This window comes from Solanum verrucosum, unplaced genomic scaffold (genome assembly GCF_900185275.1).
Source record: "Solanum verrucosum unplaced genomic scaffold, falcon-dt-bn FXZP01000108.1, whole genome shotgun sequence".
NCBI classification, from domain to species: domain Eukaryota; kingdom Viridiplantae; phylum Streptophyta; class Magnoliopsida; order Solanales; family Solanaceae; genus Solanum; species Solanum verrucosum.
This window is the reverse complement of record NW_026020274.1, coordinates 2,973,969-2,996,923: the sequence shown is the minus strand read 5'-3', so window position 1 is coordinate 2,996,923 and position 22,955 is coordinate 2,973,969. Positions and strand designations below refer to the sequence as shown.

General features: G+C 35.0%; 1 non-coding gene across 1 annotated transcript; it reads left to right on the top strand.

The window, feature by feature from the left end:
- Positions 1-7,675: 7,675 nt before the first annotated feature.
- On the top strand, positions 7,676-7,747 carry TRNAP-AGG (transfer RNA proline (anticodon AGG)). The gene has a single exon. It is a non-coding gene; the product is annotated as a tRNA-Pro (tRNA).
- The last annotated feature ends 15,208 nt before the right edge of the window (positions 7,748-22,955 follow it).

The window sequence follows — 22,955 nt, the reverse complement described above, 5'->3', positions numbered from 1 at the left end:
TTTGTTGATAACATAGAATTATTGATCGACAAGACGCACGGTGGAGTTAACAATAAGGTGAAAGTTTGGAGATAAACCCTATAGAATCTAAAGGTTTTACAATATAAGTAGGACGAAAACAGAGTACCCCGAATGCAAATTCAACGATGTGATATATGAAATGGAGGTAGAAGTGAAGATCGATCGCTTCAAGTATCTTAGGTTTATAATCCAAGAAATTAAAATAAGTATATTATTAATCATGATGTGGCACTTCATATTGGAGTGGGAATAGAGTGGTTGTTAGACCTATATTGTTGTATGGGCAGAGTGTTGGAATGCACATGTTCATAAGATAAAGGTAGCAAATATGAGGACGCTTGATCAGATGGATATGTGGGCATACTAGGAGATATAAGATTAGAAATAAAGTTATAAAGGACAAGATATGAGTCACTTCTTTGGCGGACAAGATGAGAGAAGAAAGGTTGAGATGGTTTGGGCCTGTGTAAAGGAGATGTGCGGATGCATCAGTAAAGACGTGTGAGAGGTTAAGGAGGTGATTAGACAAGGGATATGATGCATCTTTAGCTTATTGAGGACCTAACCCTTCATAGGATCGAAGTTATGAAGACCTAGAATTAAGATAGAAGGTTAGTAGGTAGTTGAGTGTTGTCGTACTTTTATGTGAAAGAAATAGGAGGCGAGTCTCCTCTTTTCATCTTCTCCTTATTTATTAGTGATAGGATAGTTATAATATAAAGGGAAAGTTTCCACATTGGTGGAAAAAACCATCTTTTAGGTTGTGATTGTTCAGAAAATGAGTGTCTCTTTCATGAAAAGTCATTTTTACATGAAAGAACATGACTATTATGAAAAGTCATCTTGTTCATGAAAAAGTCATCTCTTAAGTTTTATAATACGAAGCTTTCCCAGAAGTAGCGGATTCAATTGCATATATATTTCAAGTTTTGTTATATCCTGATAGAGAATTGTTTGTCATCTTTAAAAATATATATATGCAATAACTCTTGAAAGATAGTGATCTTTCACTCCTCAAAGCTTTTAAATTTCTCTATTATTTTTCTTCGAACAGTTAGTATTATTTAGTATTCGTGTAGTATCTTATCCTTCATTTTTACTACTACTTGTTGCTTCATTTTCTTCGTCTATCTTGTTATTTTGTTGTCATTATTTTTTTCAACCTCACTTTGGTTACATTTCTTGTGAGCTGAGGGGATACTTTTTTCTCTCGGACATATTTATGAGAATACATTGAGTATGATATTATTGGTGTTGAGTAAATTTATTTTTATCCCTTTAGTATAGTGTAGGAAAAAAGAAATACTCTTTACATTATAGTGAATTAATATCAATGTTTTCAAAAATATTTTTGGGGCAAGTCTCGGGGTGGGGCGTACTAAAAACGCTCTGGGGTGTAAATTAAAGACGTAGATTCATAAGGCGTAAGTCCTAAAATTTGAGGCGTAAGCCCCGAGCATAAAAATGTAAGTCCTGGGAGTAAAAACACACGCCTAGACGTTTTAAATTTATTTTTTTGAACTTTTTTTTTGGCTTTAAATCATATTTTTATTATTGGTGTAATGATATTTCTCAAATAGTAATTATAATACTTTTTTTCTTCATTTATTGATTATTAATATTTATCTCGAATAAAAATAAAAAATCATTGAAAGGTTTACTTTTGCTTATTTTATTAGTAATAAAACTATAAAATTGAATATACATGAGACTACACCCCATAGATCCATGGGACTTACGCCTCGTGTCTCGGGGCTTACGCCTCGCCCTATACTATAAAAAGCATCTCGCCTCACGCCCCCGCCTTTTGAAACACTGGTGAATATGTTATTGTTGTTGTTGAGTAAAGTTTATTGGGGAAAAAGACAAATATACTCCCGAACTATCGTAAATGGTATGCAGATACCCTCTGTCATACTTTTGGGGCGTTGGTGCCCCTGTCGTCCAAAAACTAGAGCATGTATACCCTTTATACTAACGGACATACACGTGTCATAATCTTATCCACCGACCGACATTTATTAAATATTGGATCGACGGATAAGATTGTGTCACGTGTCCCTATTTAGTCTTCTGTTAGAGTGAAGGGCATATATGCTCTAATTTTTGGATGGCAGGAGCACCAATGTTCCAAAAGTATGACGGAGGGTATCTGCATACCATTTACGATAGTTCAGGGTATATTTGTCCATTTTCCCAAGTTTATTTTATCCCCTTAATTACCTTTTGAATGAGAAAAGAATCGCTCAACCAAGGAAAATTTTAGAACTACAACAGTATAATAATTAAGTTCAACTTTTTCATTCCAAGGGATCGAATCATCTTAAACAGAAAAAGAAACATTCCCGTGGGAGTAATTAAGCCGTACTTTTAGGGGTCGTTAGGTTAGGAACAAGTTATTCTAGGATAATTAATTCTGAGAGAAGTTATTCCATCATGTATATGGGATAACTTATCTTATCACTATGATAAAATTTGTGGTATAACTAATCTAATGACTACCTAATACCTCCAACCAAACATGAGATAAAATATTCATTCATTTAATTCTGGAAATATTATACTTTATACCTCACAGCAAACGAGTCTAGATTGTAGTTTAAATGTTAGTAACATATTCCCCAATTAGTAGAACTTTTCCTAATTTGGCGGTCTATTTATAGCACTTTCATCAAACTATATGGATTGTACCAAGAAGAAAAAGATGGATATTACTATATGGTTCTTCCTAATTAACATAGAATAAGTTAAGTTGGGTTCTTTTTTCGTTGTAAGAAGTTACTTCCTCCGTTCCACTTTATATGTCACATTTTTACTTTGCAATTGCATTAAGAAATGATGTAATTTTACCCTATACCCTTATTTAATGTTTTCTTAAGTCAACTTTATTAATAAATGACAAGATTAATTAACTATTCTATCAAGGGTATAATAGGCAAAATATGGTAATTTATGCATAAATTTTATAAAATGACAAGTATTGTGGTCCAGCTATTTATAGAAATGAATAACATATAAAATGGGACGGAGGAAGTATATAGTAACTTTAATGCAATAATTTAAAAGTTAGTTGAGTGACCAATCATAATTAACACTAAATAATACTACCTCCATTTCAAAATAAGTAAATTGTTGGGCCTTTTTTTATATTTCAAAATAAGTGAATTCTTCAAAGTTTAAGAGAGATGTTGAATTGTTTTTTTTTTCATTTTGCCCCTCATTTACATTTTCTAGGTGGTAATTCAAGAGAGTTAATTGTTCATATTTATTATTTTACTTTGAATAATTTATAATTTCAAGAATAGTTTGAGAATAACTAAAGGACAAAAATAGAAAGTGGTGTTCAATTTATGTCCTAAACTTTTCTTCTTAATAGATGTGTATTACCTTAATAATTCATTTATTTTGAAATAGAGGGTGTAATTGCTAAGCCATCAATTACTTCTCAAGCTTCATAAATTCCTTCACCTAATAGTGGTTGTTAGGATAGTTTATTGTACAAAAACTTAAAAATTTGTACTACTAAAGAACTTTTTTTAAATAGTTGTACTTCTTAGCTAAATAATTACTCCGCAGACACATAGTAATGCTTTTAGTTATTTAATTAATGTCGTTGATAATTAACAAATTGAACTTTAATTTCAAAGTAATTAAGAGATAAAATCTTCACAATGAGTTAATTAAAAGGAGATCTCTTACTGTGAAGTTGAAGTATACAACATGTTAACTATCAACACTTTCTATTTTCCGTTTTTTTTTCTATCCTAAAGTCTGATATCCGCATTGAAGTCTCAATAATTTGAATTCGTGCCGCGTAGAGCCCCATTCGAGAGGAAAGCGCTCCATATTAATGATTTTTTCATACACAAGACTTGAATTTGAAACCTCTGATTAAGAGAGGAGTAGCTTCATATCCGGTGCAACACCACATCCTAGGTGATTAAATGTGGAGCTATTTATATAGTGCAATATTTAAAGTCAAATGAATTCCCAATAGATATCTTTGTTTTGACTTCTCTATACGTGTTTAATTTGTTGCCTTGTATTTTAATTTATATCCATTAAATGATAGACTAGGTTCAATATCACGTTTTTATTAGAAAACGAAATATGAATCTTTAGTCAAAAACTATCATTAGGGGATGTTCTCAAAAAAGAAAAATAAGAGAATGGAATTGACTTAAATGTAGATTAAATTAAAAATATTGACACCAAAGATATATATCTACTTGCAGAGCATGATTAGGGCTGACAAACTGATTAATTTTTTTTTATAAAAAATAATAATTATATTCGTTAAATATGAATTGGATAATCGGCTCTGTAAAAATTAATCAAATATGTATATTATCCACTAAAATGGATATTTAGATGAATATTCATTTATTTGTTTGTTATTTTTAATGAATTCTTTTTTTTTTTGGAGATTACGTTTTATTAATCGTAATTATTATTATATCTTATTTTAGTTTTTCTGAGAGTTTAAGCATATTTTTGCTTTTCAATTGTGTTTTCACCTGACTAATATTCCTTTAAATCATTGATGATATAAATATTCATATTATTTGTTAATTAACCCATTTTTTTATCCGTCTGAAATATGGGAGTTCAACTATTTTATTTGTTTTTGATTAACTCATTTCTGATCAATGTTGATTGATGACTTGGGAAAAGGTTAAGCTAATCAATTAAATAAATTGATACGAAATGTAACACTCTACCTAATACACGTTTACGTGTTCTAAATCATATGTTACTGTGGTTTAATTATAGTTTGCGATTAACAGTTAATCTGAATCATTTAAAAATAATTTGGTGGGGCTGTTATTAGTTTAGAATGGATTTAGATATGGATAAAGAGAAATTTAGTGGGTAAGAAAGAAAAGTTTGAGATTTTGAGGTATTTCACAAGATTTGTGTGTGTAAGGATGGGAAGTGAGATCGATGCTTATTATTAGAGAAACTCTTTTTTTTTATATTTTATAACATTATTTTATATTTCAAGTTTCTTTAGAGGTGAATTATTTTTATTACGAGAAGTATTGAAAATATCTCTAAACTTGACGTGAATTACTAGTTTCTTTCCTAAACTATTGACTGTCTTAAAATCACCCCTTTACTTTACTAACTAAACTTAAATACACCCCTGATCTTGCCACATGAGTGAAATACACCCCTAATTCTCGCCAAGTTTAAGAGTGTTTTCAACACTTCTCTCTGTATTTTATTAAAAATTTCACGCTCCTACAAGAGTTTGAGACCACTTGTTAGGTAATTTTGTAACAGATCAGGGGTGTATTTAAGTTGAGTTAGTCAAGTAGACGAGTGTTTTTAAGACTATCAATAATTCAGAAATAAAACTAATAATTTACGTTAAATCCAAAAGTGTTTTCAATACTTGTACCTTTTATTCTCTATACTTGACTTTTCAAATGTGTGAACAACATTGTAACATATATTAAAAATGTTTGGTATGTTTATCTTCCCTAGATCTATCTAGTCGAAAATTAAAGGAAAAGGACAAAGGGAAGAAGCAAGTCAACATAATTTAGCGTATCAAAGGAAATGTAATCTAACAATAGTGGATATAAAATACTACTTATTACTTGGCTCTGTTTGGAAGAAATAATAAAAGAAGAAGAAAATATATAGATCAAAGATTTGGGTGTGTTTGGTGCAGGAAAATTATTTTTTCATATTCAATTGGTTATAATATTTTTCATTGTCTCCTCCCCGCTCCCTTTGAACCTCCTACTCTTCACCCATCCTATTCTTAGTTTAAATTACACATAAATATTTTTTGGATAGGATTAGTGTTTTGTTTACTTTTCAAATATTAGAAAATAAGTCAAAATATATTTTTTATGGAATACATTTTTCTTCGTACCAAACACATCATTTACTACACTAAATATTGAGCCATGAATCTTGATTGAACTTCTTTTTTAGTGAGTCTTAAATGGTGCGAATTTAAATTAATCAAAAGCTTATAAAGATATATACTAGATATTGAATGAGAAACTAAAAATAATATTGAAGCATGCACTTGGTTGTGCCTGTAGTTTTTTTTTCTTTTTTTTTGCGCCTATATTTGATTTTTAAATTTTTTTGGATTTATCTTTGAATCTTTTTTGGATCAGATGAAGACTATAATCGAAGGAAAAATAATAATATAATTCACAGAAATTCTATGGAGGTTAATTACATTTTATTTCAGAAGTTTTTCCAATTATAAAAATTTCAAATTTTTTATTGCTCTTGAATATTTTTATTGGATGTTTGATACATTACTTAATGGGAGAGATGTATCCGAAAGGAAATATAAATTTATTTGAGAAAGGATTTTTATATATATATTTTTAAATGATAGAGAATTTTAGAAATTATGATATCTTAAGATATGTATTTATGTAACTTTTTCAAATAAAAAATGTAAGTCAGTGTGACAAAGTAAGAGGTAGAAGTAAAGTAAAAGTCACCAATATCCTGCCACTTCTTTTTCCGTTGAATTCGCATATTATAAAAGTCTATTTTTGAAAACAATGTTTTCAAATTCAAAAATTTTAATTAAAAATAAAGAAGTTTTAACCATTTCACCATAATTCACATCGCTAATCTTCTCCATGTCTTTTCTACTCTATCAACTTCCAAATAAATTCTAAACAAAAACACCTTTGTGTCCAAATTAATTGTTTTTATTAGTTGACAATACATTTTAACCCACTTTATTTAAATACATTATAATTCAAATCTTATTATAATAATAATTACATCCAAAAGAAATAAAAGTAGAACGCCTATATTGAATAACAAGACGTAGTATATATTCACTGGTTGAATTAACCTCCTATCTTTTCAAGCAAGTTGGCTGCTATAATACGTATTTTGGACACGAAAATTCAACAATTATAGAAAGAGTTTAAATTTTATACATCAAAAACAATACTATAGTATATAAAAGATATGTATATATATTGTGGAAATAATAATTTGTAAGAAACCCTCAAAATTATATTTACCTCCTTAATTATACATATACGTCTCAGTTCCAATAAAGTTGAAATCAGTAATATATATTCTCATTTCTTTATTTAAGCCCATTTCATATCATTATTCTAACAATAATTATTCATATATGTTAAATAATTAAGGAAACACATGCGTATTTTTTAGTTTTCACCAAATATATAACAATTTATGTTTGTTAGATTTGATGTAATCATAGTGAAAAAAATAAAAGATTACCATAAAAATCAAGAAAGTTACACCAAAACCTATGATATGCAACACAAAATACTGACATTTAAAAAAAAAAGAATCACTCAAAAACCTGGAGTAGACTCTAGATATAAATCAACAATAACAATAAAATTAAACTACAACAATTGTGAATCTAAATGTCAGTTTATTCTAGTTCTCATCAAAATTCAAATCTAACTTACATAGTTCGATAAATATTTTTGTGGAGACTTAAAATGGTAACTTTTGATAATTTTTTAAGATTAAAATTATTTTGTGCATACTTAAATAACTATTTCGAACCTACCCTCAAATATAAGGGACCATTGTCTAAAACGAGGGGAATATATAATATATTTGCTTCAGAGTTTCACTTTTTGTTTATGTTAAACCTTTACCGAACTAAACATCAAAAGGGCATTTGGTCTAGTGGTATGATTCTCGCTTAGGGTGCGAGAGGTCCCGAGTTCAATTTTCGGAATGCCCCATTTGAGTGTTTTTAATTTTTTTTGAATTTCATTGGTTGTCTAATTTTATTTATTTTTTGATTTTTCACCCGGTGTTCAAGACCTTCATTGAAGCCTAACTAAACCTAAATTCAGCCCGAAAAGCTCCACATTCTTGGCCGGCTATGGGTCCTCAGAAATACAATTGACCAATATATGGTCGGTATACAATAATATACAATATATATATATATATATATATATATATATTTCTTTTATACAAAAATGTTTAAGAACTTGATATACAATACCATACATCAATATATAAAAGATATATGTACACTCATATACAATTTTATACAATAATATACAAAATGGATGACACTTTGATCTTGAAATTTCGCTACAATAATTGCATTTGTAGTTTGAGATTTTTCCGAGTTGTGGATGCAATTTTAACCCTATTCTTGATAGTGTTGGATTCATCTCATCGAAGTCTATCATTTGGTTTTTGAGTTTGAATGTTTGGAGGTCGGGAGAAGTCTATGACCCCATGACAGTCATCTCGATCCCTTAAGTTTCTCCTTTTAGCTAATTTAGGCAGCCATAAAAAATCTTGCCTAAATTATATAAAGTAACTTTATGAACAATACTAGAGTATAATTATCTCTTTTTTTTTAAAACTAAATTATATATAAATACTTACTTATCAAACACTAAAAAATAAATAAGAAATCAATTAATAAAAAATATTTATGTTTCTTCATACCAATCATTGTCACGACCCAGACCGTCGTGATTGAACGACCCAGACCGTCGTGATTGAACGACCCAGACCGTCGTGATTGACACCCACACTAACCCTCCGGTGAGAGAACCATTACTACAACCCAAACTAACAAACTCAATCAAAACTAAGACATTTAAAGTTACGGAAGCAGGTTTAAATGCTAAGGGAAAAAAATAGGGAGTTCCCATAAACTCCAAACAAAAGTCTAATCAAAACAAATGCGGAATAATACCTAGAACCTGAAAGTCAATGTACCAAAACATCTAAAGTTCAACAAGTCTAAGAAAATGGGTACAACCTCATAAACATAAGAAATCCTAATGTACTAGTCTAAGTCCGAAATGGGGACATAAACGAAAGAGAACTCATGGCTGCCCGGAAGAACTGGCTCACCCATGATTTCGATGACGATCACTAATCTTCTAAGCGAGGTCTGTCAATAGCCGTCGGAAGATGTCATGTACTCAACAAGGAAAGAGCAAGTGCAGTATCAGTACACAACCACCGTGTACTAGTAGGATCACGCAACCATCCCACTAAGTGTAACATACATAATCCAAACATGTATACACCGAACATATATAATATCAATATCATTTACGAATAACGATCAAGTTCACAATTCTCAAATTACACAGTTATGCCAAGTCAATGGTCCTCTCATGAAACTCACACCCAAATTGTTAGTGTACCGGTACGTGGTACCCGTTCCAAGGTTTATGCCGGTACGCGGCAACTTATCCAGTTAGTGTGTCGGAACGTAACACCCGATCCATTCAATAAGCCATAATCACAATCACAATGTACATTCTCATAATCATACAATCAAGTCATGATTCATGGCATGCAATTATTCAATTATCATCATTTACGATTAGTGAAATCAACCATGCAACATTCGCATGCACACATGCATTATAATGAAGCAAGAACAAACATATATATCACACAACATGAAATCACAACCATCACCTACCTCGAACAAAGCTTGAATCCCCTAAGAAACTTGATTTTTCCCTTTTTGGATTCTTTCCTCTTGTTCTTGGTCTACAAACAATCATAATAATGCGAGGATCAATAAACAACACCTAATTATCCAGATTATAAATAATAATATCAATACTAGGTCAAACTCTTTATCCCCATACACAGATTAGAGTTTTTTCCACTATAAAATCCAGATCAAAACTCTCTCACATCGATAATTACCCATTAATTTACATTCTACGGATCGAAAAATGAATTCGGGGAGTTAAAACCTTACCTTTAGCCTCAAGAATGGTGAAAACGGTCAAGAACCTGACTGGGTCGTCTCCTAGCTCTCAAAGTCGAAAAGTGCAGAATAAAATAATTTTAGGGTTTATTTCCGATTTAAATTGTGACTGTCCCGCCACAGCGGACCTCATCCCGCTACAACGGCCCTGACCTAGCGGAAATAATCCCACCACAGTGGCTTGCATGGAAACAATGAGCAATTTTAAGAATTTCAAACCCCCATTTCACAACACACATTCATCCTATGACACTTAAAAAATATCTGTTCATGCTAAGACCAATTTCAGGAGTTCTATTCATTCGAATTCCATTTCGTAAAGTCGTACGGGCTCCTTAACGTCTTAGCTATCTACTCATGTGATCATAATGATAATTAGATCACCCAATTGTTACCAGATTTCTCTAGACCTTACTGACTCCGATTTCATCCAAATCTAGACTAGGTTGGGAAATTTCAAGTCATTACGAAAAAAATTTCCGGCCCAAAATTTTTCTCCGTTGCCTTTTTTTTATAATGACAGGAACAAATCGTTACAATAGATACCAATTTACCCATCACTTGTCTCCGAGTGACAACTAGGAAAAACGGGTTAATGTTAGAGTAGAGTAGTACATGAATCGATGAACAACTGGGGATACTTGTCTCGCATGTCCTTCTCGATTTTCCAAGTAGTTTCCTCAACTGGACGATGCTTCCACTGAACTTTCACGGACTTAATCTCCTTGGTCCTCAACTTACGCACATCACGATCAAGAATTTCAATCGGTTCCTTATCATACTGAAGGTCTTTGTTTAACACAACTGAGTCCCATTTTATGATGTAATCTCCGTCCCCATGATATCTCTTCAACATGGACACATGAAATACCGAATGAACTCCTGATAGGTTGGGAGGTAAGGCCAATCTGTAAGCCACTGGCCCTACACAATCAAGAACCTCAAAGAGACCAATGTAACAAGGACTAAGTTTGCCCTTCTTGCCAAATCTCATCACCCCTTTCATTGGTGATACTTTAAGAAGAACATTCTCACCAGTCTGAAATGTCATGTCTCTTACCTTATGGTCTGCAAACTTTTTCTGTCTACTCTGGGCCACTAAAAGCTTAGCTTGAATACTCCTCACATTATCTTGAGCATCCTTCACTAAATCAACCCCCAAAGGTTTCACATCTCCAGCCTCGAACCATCCTATGAGTGATCTACATACCCTCCCATAAAGTGACTCAAATGGTGCCAAATCAATGTTGGAGTGATAACTATTATTATATGAGAACTCACACAATGGTATGAACTTATCCCAATGTCTTCCAAAATCAATCACACATGCCCTCAACATGTCTTATAATATTTGAATAGTCCTCTCTTACTGCCCGTCCATCTGTGGATGGAAAGCTGTACTAAAATTGAGTTATGTGCCCAATTCATCATGTAACTTCCTCTAAAATTTGGAGGTAAACTGAGTACCACGGTATAAAATGATAGAAAGAGGCACCCCATGCAACCTCACTATCTCTTTCACATAAACCTTAGCCAATTGTTCAGCATTATAATCTATTCTGACCTGAATAAATGAACTGACTTAGTCAATCTGTCAACCACTACCCAAATAAAATCAAACTTGTCACATCCCGAGCCTACACCCTGGACGTAGCCGGCACTCGAAGACTATTACTGGCCCCCAAGCGAATCCTTGTCCTGGCTTACTTAACTAAGCGGAAACCATAACTCAACAGAATAACTCCATGAAATGAAAGGTCATAAGACAACTTAACTGATAAAATCTGGCCAAAAAGGCAACTCGAGTCTCAAAATAGAATATTTACATATACACAGATGTGAGACTCAACACTAACTGACTGATTGACTGTCTATGAAGCCTCTATAATACTGAGATGGATGTTGGGACAGACCCCGCAACATCCTAATAAAGCAAAACTGAGAAAAACGAAATAACAGAGTCCTCTGAAATGCAATGAGGCTCACCACTGACTCTGGAGTGCTCAACTGGATCAACGGCGTGCTGGATGATGATCATGGGTACATGTGTCTGCATCATAATAAGATGTAGGCCAACTGGCATCAGTACATGAAATGTACGAGTATGCGAGCTGGACAACTAAACAACAACTTAAGCTTGAAAAGGATACAAAAGAGAACTTACCTTAGCTCTGTTCAACTCATGAATAACTGAACTCAAATATAATGCAATAAGACACATGCAATATATATAAAGCTTGTAAAACTATTTAAAACATGACATCAAAATCATATTTATAATATCATGAAAATATCATGCTTCCTCTCAAAGTCTACTTGAGCATTGCATGAATGAAGTCCCATACCCCCATCCATACTAAGCAGAACCTCTCGAGGAACCATGCAATTTCTACTGTGGGAGTTTCTCTAACAGACAGCCACCACTACATGCCTAAGTGGTGATACAACGTTTTACCTCATGTTGCCCAAGGACCATCATATACCTTGCCGTGATATAGGACCTTACTTTAACTTTAACTCAGTAGATCCACTAGCTTAACTTTACGTGATCATCTAAAAAGTATGACCCGTCAAATCCCATGTTTGGCTACATGGTTCTTATGGAAAGTTGAGTTAATATGAACTCGTGTCCCCAATTCGGTGCTCAAGACTACTCCCAAAAATACTTTAGCTCATAAGTGTTTTAAACACATCTTTCTTTAGTTTGAAATAATTGCTCAAACTACCCTCTTAAAAGAGGTACTTGCTCTTGAAAACTCTTTCTAAAAAGAACATATCAAAACCATATTTTTAATACGATCATTGATGACTCGGGAAGTCATACTGCATAAACATTGATGGTAGATCTAGAGACCATAATGTTTAAACATTGATGACATACTCGATTGTCATACTAATCATGCTTTAGAAACTCTTTCGCAAAACTCATCTTTTCTTAAAAGAGATGGTACTCAAACTGCTCAAAACTCTTTTGGAAATCTCAGTTTCCTCTCATCTTAAATGTGAAAACATTTATAAATTTCTTCGAGAATACTTAGTTCCCTAATAACTTTTGAAAAATGAACTTGACTCTTTACTCTTGGCTTAACTGGAAACTCTATGCTCTTTACTTAACTTGAAACTCTATACTCTTTACTCAGCTTGAAACTTGAGCCTAAAAATGAAGTTAAAACGTTCAATAAGGACTCTTCAAAAACTTTAAAGATTTGCTTTGACTTACTTCTTAACTTCTAAGTTTGACTCTAACTTTATCCCAAGTTTCCTCGAATTGGATTATGGATTCAAGGGTAATAATCTCATGTTTATGGATGAGTTTGGGATGTTTAGATGTACCTTAGAGTGTTGAAAACAACTATAAAACATAGGTACATTACCAAGGAACATGCATGAAAAAGTGGGGAATGAATGGGAAGGATTGGCGTCCTTGGTGCTCTGAGAGGCGCGGGGCGCCAACCTTTAGACTTCAGAGGGGCTCTGCTAGGCGCGCCACCCCAAGGGTGGTAGCTCAGAACCCCTGTTGGGACGCGCTGGCAGGCACGACACCCCATCATTTTCCCCCGAAAATCTCACTTTTCTCTTTCCTTTTTCCAACTCTAAACCTTCTTAACTTCAAAGGTTCCAGCCCCAAACACTTAGAATCATAAAACCCCTTAATATACAATAGATTCAACTCGAAATCACAACCGGAAACATACACCAAACCAACAAGAAACTTCAACAACACAACCACAACTTCAACAAACACAACCACAAACCTCAACAAACACAACCACAAACTTCAACAAACACAACCAATCTTTTCTCGGAATTAAAACAAGTTTGGCGTGTGGGGGAAATCTACGACGATCTCACATACCTTAATAGGGATCACCCCCGACGAAATCTACGACGATCTCTACGAACCTTGCTTCTTCTTCTCCTTCTCCTCTTTTTCTCATCTTCTCTCAAAAACCCTAACTCTCACTTTTTAAAAGGAAAAACTGATTTAAAATCAATCTAAAACCTTAATATAACCAAAATAAATGGTTAGGGAAAAGACCAAAATACCCTTACAAATTCGGACTAAACTGACCTATGCCAACAACCCAACTTCCAAATGGCACAACTCACTCATACGAACTCGGATTCGCACAAACTCGGCGGCGTTGGGAAGATCACTCCAAGAGTTTTCCAAATAACTGTAAATACACCTAACTCAGCTTGAGCTAGGAGTTATGACTGCTCAAAGTTGACCAAAAACTCATTTTTCTTCCATACTTAGCTAAATTTCCAAATTTTTAATTCTTTCCAAAAATGACTATTTCCAATTATAAGCTTCTTCATAGCTATTTCAAATTGCCGAATGTTACAATATCTCTCCTTTGGGAACATTCGTCCTAGAATGAGATGACTCTTACTAGGCTAAGGGTGTAAATCAAACTCAAACACCCAACAAGCAACAATGCCCACAATCCACCTTGATACCTCAAAACACCATCTCCCCCTTGTTCAAAATCCATTATTGCTTATGAACATCTTGCCCGTAATTCCAGCAAGATAGGGTCTGGGTCTTTCTCACCTTTTACTTCTGACATTAATGATGATTCAGCCCCACTCGTTACTTCTATTCCTCCTTCTGCGGAATCTATAAGTCTGACTCCCTGGCGTGCCAATCTGTGCACATCTTTTGCTAACTCTCTTTTTCCTTCTTCAATATGGGCGGTGCTACCCAGAGACAACTTGCTAAAAGAATCAGTAACAATATTAACCTTACCAGGGTGATAAAGAAAACTCATGTCATCATCCTTGAGTACCTTAACCACTCTCTCTCTCTCTGTCTGAGATCAGGCTCATTCTAAGTCAACACACCCACATGAACATCATACAACAATGACGCCATATCTTCAAAGCGAAAACTACAACAGCCAACTCTAGCTCATCACATTACACCCCGATTCACCTAAACTCGACTATTGATCTCAAATCCATTTTAGATTCAGACACCCAGTATGTACTCAAGAACCAAATATCATGACTGGGCGGTAGTCAACTTCTCTTTCCATTCCTGAAAACTTTCCTCACAAGCTTCGGACCGTTGAAACTTCGCTGTTTTTCCGAGTCAACTTGGTCAAATAAAACCCTTATGTACTAGATCTCTTTAACTGCTCTTTTAACTCTTTCAACTCTGTTGGTGCCATTCCGTATGGCGGAAAAGAGATAGGACAAGTATCTGGAATGATGTCTATGCCGAAATCTATTTCTCTCTCAGGAGGAATTCCGGGTAGATCATCAAGAAAAACTTCTGGAAATTCTCTTACTATAGGAACTGACTGAAAATGAGGTATCTCAACACTAGAGTCATTACCTCGGACTAAGTGATAGATACAACCCTTCGAAACTAACTTTCTCGCCTTGAGGTACGAAATGAAATGACCCTTAGACACTGCTGAACTACTACTCCACTCTATGACTGGCTCACTAGGTTGCACAGGTATAACATCAAAGTTCATAGCAACATAAGGAATTACAAAAGATAAACTCACTCTGGGGTCTAACAAAGCATAAATAGGAGTTATGACTGCTCAAAGTTGACCAAAAACTCATTTTTTTTTCCATACTTAGCTAAGTTTCCAAATTTTTAATTCTTTTAAAAAATGACTATTTCCAATTATAAGCTTCTTCATAGCTATTTCAAATTGCCGGATGTTACAAAACTTCCCCAAAGTCTTGGGAAGACCAACCACGAAATCCATAGCTATCATTTCCCACTTCCATTCCGGAGTTGGCATTCTCTGAAGCAAACCTGCAAGCCTTTGATATTCATACTTTACTTGTTGGGAATTTTGACACTTAGCCACAAACTCCGCTATGTCTTTCTTCTTGCCAAACCACCAATAAATTCACTTCAAATATCGGTACATCTTGGTCACACCCGAATGAATAGAATATCGCGAACCATGGGATTCTGTCAATAATTTATGAATCAAGTCATTGACTCGAGGAAAACAAATCCTTCCTTTAAAACTAAGCACACCTTCCGCATCAAGCATGGTCTCTTGTGCCTTACCAATCACAGTCTTCTTTCTAAGCTCATTTAAATTTTCATCCTCAAACTATTTGGCCTTGATCTTCTCAATGAACGTGGCCCTAACCTTAATGCTAGCTAACACCCCACCTCTTTCTAAGATGCCCAACTACATGAATTTAAACTCTAAGGCCTGGATTTTTTTAGCCAAAGGTCGCTTAATTACACTCAAGCAGGCTAAACTACCCATACTCACCATTTTTTGACTCAAAGCGTCTGCTACTACATTAGCCTTGCCCGGATGGTATTGAATAGTGACATCATAATCCTTAAGTAACTCCATCCACCTTCTCTGTCTTAAATTCAAATCTTTTTGAGTGAATACATGTTGTAAACTACGATGATCAGTAAACACCTCACACTTGACACCATAAAGATAATGCCGCCAGATATTAAGAGCAAACACTAACGCTGCCAACTCCAAATCATGCATTGAATAATTTCTCTCATGCACTTTTAACTGTCGCGATACATAAACTATAACTTTCTAATTTTGCATCAACACCGCACCCAAACCAGAATGTGAAGTATCACAATAAACAATAGATTTTTTACCTTCCACCGATAGTGCTAGAATAAGTGTTGTGGTCAAGAGAGTCTTGAGCTTTTGAAAGCTCTCATCGCATTTTTCAGTCCATTCAAATGGTATCTCCTTTTTGGTCAAATTTGTCAAGTATGTGGCTATAGAAGCAAAGTTCTTCATAAATCGACGATAATAGCTAGCGATCACCATAAAACTCCTAACTTCAGTCACAGAGCTAGGCCGAACCCAATTCTTGACCGCCTCAATCTTTTGGGGATCTACCATTACCCCTTCTTTTGAAACCACATGCCCCAAAAAGGCAACAACTTCAACCAAAATTCACACTTAGACAATTTCGCATATAACTTTTGTTTCCCAAGAACACCCAGAACAATACGAAGATGGTCGGCATGCTCTTCCTTACTTTTTGAATAAACCAAGATATCATCAATAAAGACTATGACAAATGAATCAAGAAATAGTTTGAACACACCATTCATCAAACTCATAAAGTTGCAGGCGCATTTGTCAACCCAAATGACATAACTAGAAACTCATAGTGCCCATAGCGGGTTCTAAACGTCGTCTTGGGCACATCCTCAGGCCTAATCTTTAACTGATGGTAACCAGACCTTAAAACAATCTTAGAGAAAACTGATGTGCCTTGCAATTGGTCAAAAAGATCATCTATCCTCGAAAATAAGTACTTGTTTTGAATGGTAACCCTATTTAATTGCCGGTAATCTATACACATCCTCATACTACTATCATTTTTCTTAACAAACAATACAGGAGCACCCAACAGGGAAGCACTAGGACGAATGAATCATTTATCAAGAAGTTCTTGGATTTGAGCCTTCAGCTCTCTTAATTCTGCCGGAGCCATGCAATATGGAGAGATAGAAATAGGATGGGTACCAGGTTCCAAATCAATGCAGAAATTTATATCTCTATATGGAGGCATACTAGGCAAGTCAGTAGGAAACACTTCTCTAAATTCTGACACCACAAGGATGGACTCAATAGATGGAGACTCAATCTCAACATCTCTATTATGAGCCAAATAAGCCAAATAAGCCAAACAATCCTGCCCTACCAGTTTCCTAGCCCGAATGGAGGATATGATCTTAGCTTGCTTAGACTTGTACACCCCTTCCCACTCTAACTTTTCCCTTCACGGAATTTCTAGAATCATAGACTTAGTATTATAATTAAGCACAACATAATAGGAGGACAACCAAGTCATGCCTAAGATTATGTCAAAGTCAGTCATATCTAAAATCACCAAATCAACCCAAGCCTGGAAACCCATAAACAAAATAGGACAAGCACGATAAACATGGGTAACTATGACAGACTCTCCAACTGGGGTAGAAACATGGATGGATACATCAAGTATATCACAAATCATAGCAAATTTTGAGGCAAATCGCACGGACACATAAGAATAAGTAGAACCTGGATCAAATAACACATTAGCCATCAGGTCACAGACAAGCATAATACATGTGATCACTGCGTCAGACGTCTCTGCCTTGGTCTTGCCCGAAAAGGCGTAACACTGAGCCCTATCATCTTGACGGACGACTTTCCTACCATGTTGCATTGTACCTCTGCCTGCATTACCATTACCCCGACCTCCACGACCTTACTGATTTCCTCCTCGCCCACCTTGTGGACACCCTCGACCATTATTACCATTTCTTGCGGGTACCATTGCTCTAGTCTGCTGTTGCACGGAATCCATCATGCGCGGGTGGGAGCAATCTCTCCTCATATACCCAGGTTCTCCACAGTTATAGCAAGTGCGATCAAAAGATGGCCTGTTGCCTGCTGAAGGTACGACTCCCTAGCAATCTTGAATCAAATTCTGAGGTGGAGTTCTGGAGTAATTACCTGAAGTATCGGGTATAGGGGACTGAATTGATCGTGTAACACCCCAGAAAAATTTTCGAACTAAGACTTGAACCATCCTTCATTATGAGTAGGATTTTACCTAGGAATTAAAATTTCTTAAGTGTTAAGTTCAATAGATGTAGAACCTTGAGTTCGAAAGAGAACTAAATTGGAAATAGCAAAATCTGAAATTTTGCAAGTTATGCTTAAGTATGAGTTTTGGGTCGACTTCAAACGACCATAACTCCTAGCTAAGGATGATTTAGGTGTGCTACCAGATACCGTAGGAAATAACTTTGAATTATCTTTCTAACGCCACCAAGTTTGATCAGTTTCGAGTTCGGATGAGTGAGATATGACCCTTTGAAGTTAGGCTGTCCAGTTAAGGAACTAAACCGGAAATAGTAAGGGGTACTTTGGTCTTTTCCTTACCCAATCAGATTTAATTCATTTTTAGTAATATTTTAAGGGTAATCCTATTAGGTTCAGTTTTATAATTCTAAAATACACCTAGGGTTTTAGTTGAGAGTTCAAGAAGAGAAACGAAGAGAAAAGAGGAGAAAAGAGGAGAAAAGAGGAGAGGATCAAGCGTTCGTCGAGATTCTTGCGTGTTGTAGCGGAGTTTCGCCATGGGTTTGATCCCTAAAAGGTATGTAAGCTTCCATAGTGTTGGGTTCTTTCACCCACACCAATCATGATTTATTCAGCGTAATTTCGTTCTTGAAATTTAAAGATTAGAGTTCTTGATGAGTTCTTGATAAGTGTTCTTGAAGTTTCATTAAGTTTTGATGTAAGATTCTGCTTGGGTCAACTTTAAACGATCATATCTCTTAGAATATTAAGAGTTACGTGAGCCATAACCTATCCAATTAAAGGTAATTGAATCTACTTTCCAATCCCACTAATTTCACGTCAATCCAATATCTGAGTAAAAAGTTATGACTATTTTAGTAACCTATACAGTGCTGTTACGTATTTGCCGACGGGAATATGTTGAAAATAATTGTTTTTGTCTTTTTACCTCCAAGAAAACCATCAACGAATTTCTTGACAAATAAAAAGCTCAAAACAATCAGATTTTCATCTTCACTCATGAAAATCATATTTTTTGGCCATAGAGATTTCAAGAAACTAACTCGAGAATCTCAAGAAAGGTTTTCTTGATTGTTTACCTTCAAGCTAGGGTTTCAAGGCTTCTAATCAAGTTCTTCTTCAAGATTCTTCAAGAATTTTGTTCTTCTAGGTATTTAAGGCTATCATAGTGTTGGACTAGTTCGTCCTCACGCCCTATCTCTACTTTCAGATCAGTAAAAGAGTAATCTAAGATACTTTCCCTAGATTTGAGTATTCTTGAGATAAGTTGATTTTGAGTTCTTGAATTCACGTTTCTTTTAAAAGTTATATTCCCAATTATCGAATAGCTATATTGTTATTGAGATCCTTCATATCATGAATCATAACTCTTGAATTCATAATTCAAATTCAAGAGAGAGTTAAGAGTAGAGTTCAAGAAAGCATTTGAGTTCAATTGTGAATCCTTTGAGATCAACTATCGATTTGAACTAAGTTTTGAGGAAGTAAGTCAGAGAATGAGAAGATTCACATACATGAGTTTCATAATGTTATGTAGACCTACGAGTCAAGTCGTTCATGCCCATAAATTCCGCATGAACTCCAGAAGTTGAGTATCTTTGAGAGGAGTAGTATCTCCAAGTTCTAAGTCTTGAGTATTGAGTTCCTAATCCCCTTTGAGATTATATTTCTAAGCATGGGACTATTACATGTTACCCATAAAGTCTTTGAGTTGAATTGTTCATGCCCATAATTTCGCATGAATCCTATAAGTCGAGCAGTCTTGAGAAAAGAAGTATCTTTGAGTCCTTGAGTTGAGTCGTTCATGGTCATAATTCCGCATGAACCCTCTGAGTTGAGCATTCTTGAAATGAGTAGTATTATTGAAGTTCTTGAGTTCCAAGTATTTGAGTTCTATCTGTGGTTATTGAAAACCTTGCATTGAGTCATTCATGTTCATTATTCGACACGAACCACATTTTAAGAAGTCTTTTACAAATGTTTAACCTTTGTTTTAAGACTTAAGTTTTGAGTTCAGTAAAGAGTGGAGAGTAAAGTTTAAAGTCCTTTTCTTCTAAAGTATATGGGGACTAAGTATTCCCAAAGAGTTTATAAATGTTTTCACATTTAAATAAGAACGGAAACTGAGATTTCCAAAGGGCCTTCGGGCTAGTTTTCAGAAAAGAGTAATAGCTTTCTAAATGAAGCAAGTAGGGAAACTGAGATTTCCAAGATAGCCTTTGAACTAAGTTTTTGAGCAATTATCTCAAATCAGCAGAAATAAGTACGTTTTTAAAACATAAGAGCTAGTATATTTTTGGGAGTAGTATTGAGCACCGATATGGGGGAGAGTTCAGACAACTCACAGCCCCCATAAACCATGTAGCCATCATGGGTAGACAAGGGTCATACTTTTTAGATGAACCCTTTTCACATAGACTAGTGGATCCATTAGTAGTTCAGGTCCTATACCTTTGGCCGGGTATAGGATGCGCTGGCAGCGTGAGGTAGATCGCTGTATCATCACTATAGCTCTTATGTGATGGTTGTCGGTTAGAGAAACTCCCACATAAGTTATTGTATTTTAATATACATCAGTTTATTGTATTTTTATATACATTTCAGAGTTATGGTGTATCCTTGCATACACACAGATTTGGCAACATGTTTTTAAACAGTTTGTTTCTTTATATTGCACTTGTTTTAAATTGCTTTATATTGAAATGAGTTCAGTCATATTTAGTTGAGTATTCAAAGTTGAGTATCCAGAGTCGAATATCATATCTTTGAGTCGAATATCATATCCTTGAGTTGAGTATCTACTCTCGGAGTTGAGTATCTTATCCTTGAGTGCTTCTGAGTTGAGTAAGTTTGAGTAGTTTTGAGTACTCTTGAGTATTCCTTGAGTTGAGTAAGTTTGAGAAGAGGTAAGTATGTTTCATTTCTATCAAATTTCAAGCTTATGTTTATGTTTTAGAATTCCTCTTACATGCTCGTACATTCCACGTACTGAGCCATTTGGCCTGCATCTTCTTATGATGCAGACACATGTATTCAGGATCATCAACAGGATCTTCGTTGATACATCCAAGAGTTCGAGTTAGCTATGGTGAGCCTCCTTGCTTTCGGAGGATTTCATTTACCTTTTAGTTATATCAGTTGTTAGGATGTCGTGGGTTTTGTCCGGACTTCCATTTTTATAAGTTAGAGGTTTCATAGATAGTCAGTATAGTTGAGAAGTATGTATCATTTATTTTATTAAATGTTTTAAAAGACTAAAGTTGCCTTTTTTTTTGGCGAGTTGTATATATTTTATTATACATAGTTTTCTTTGTATTTAAGTTTTATTAACTCCTATTTCAGTTTTTAAGCTTTGTATGCTTGAATCAGTTTTCCGCTTGTAGTCAGCTAGGATGAGGGTTCGCTTGGGGACCAACAATGGTTCTTGAGTGCCGGCCACGTCCAGGGTGTAAACTCGGGTTGTGACAGATCGGGCTGCAAGAGTCGGCCTTCCCGAACCTCTGGAGTAAGAACCCTAAAAGTTGCCTGAATTCTTGGTTTTCTTAGCCAATGCCTTAGCCTGACCGTCTCGCCTCACCCCTTCCACTTTCTTCACAAAATCCGTTACCTCATTGAAGTTTTTTCCTGCAGAGGTCATATGAACAGACAATAGCTGCAACTCAGAATTTAGTCCCTTAACAAATAGACAGATCCTCTCTTCCTCGGTAGTCACCAATTGTGTAGCATATCTAGACAAAGCATGGAACTTGACCTCATAAGCAGCCACAAACATACCACCTTGCTCCAAAGTCATGAACTTATCTTTCTTACGATCTCTCAAAGTCCGAAACACATATTTCTCCAAAAACAGAGCATGAAACTGGGTCCAAGTAAGTGGGGGTAAAGCTGAAGATTTGCATTCCACATAAGCTCTCTACCACTGTTTAGCCTCACCTTGAAGCTGAAAAGTCACAAACTCAACTCCATGTTGATGGACAATTCTCAACTTATAAAGCCTCTCATAGCAATCTAAAATGAACTCATATGCGTCCTCACTCTCAGAACTATGGAACACAGGCGGTTTCAACTTCAAGAACTTAGTCAACATCTCATGCTCATTACCAGTCATAACAAGACCCAACAAGGAACGGAAGAAGGCATCAGTACCTACAGTTCCACCCACTTTGGCTCTAATACTAACTTTGTCACGACCCAGACCGTCGTGATTGGCACCCACACTAACCCTCTGGTGGGAGAATCATTACTACAACCCAAACTAACTAACTCAACCAAAACTAAAGCATTTAAAGTTACGAAAACAGGTTTAAATGTTAAGAAAAAAAAATAGGGAATTCCCATAAACTCCAAACAAAAGTCTAATCAAAACAAATGCGAAATAATACATAGAACCTGAAAGTCAATATACCAAAACATCTACAGTTCAACAAGTCTAAGAAAATGGGTACAACCCAATTAAACATAAGAAATCCTAATGTACTAGTCTAAGTCCGAAATGGGGACATAAACGAAAGAAAACTCATGGAAGCCTAGAAGAACTGGCTCAGCCATGAATTTGATGACGATCACGATCACTGATCTTCTAAGTGAGGTCCGTTAATTGTCGTCGGAAG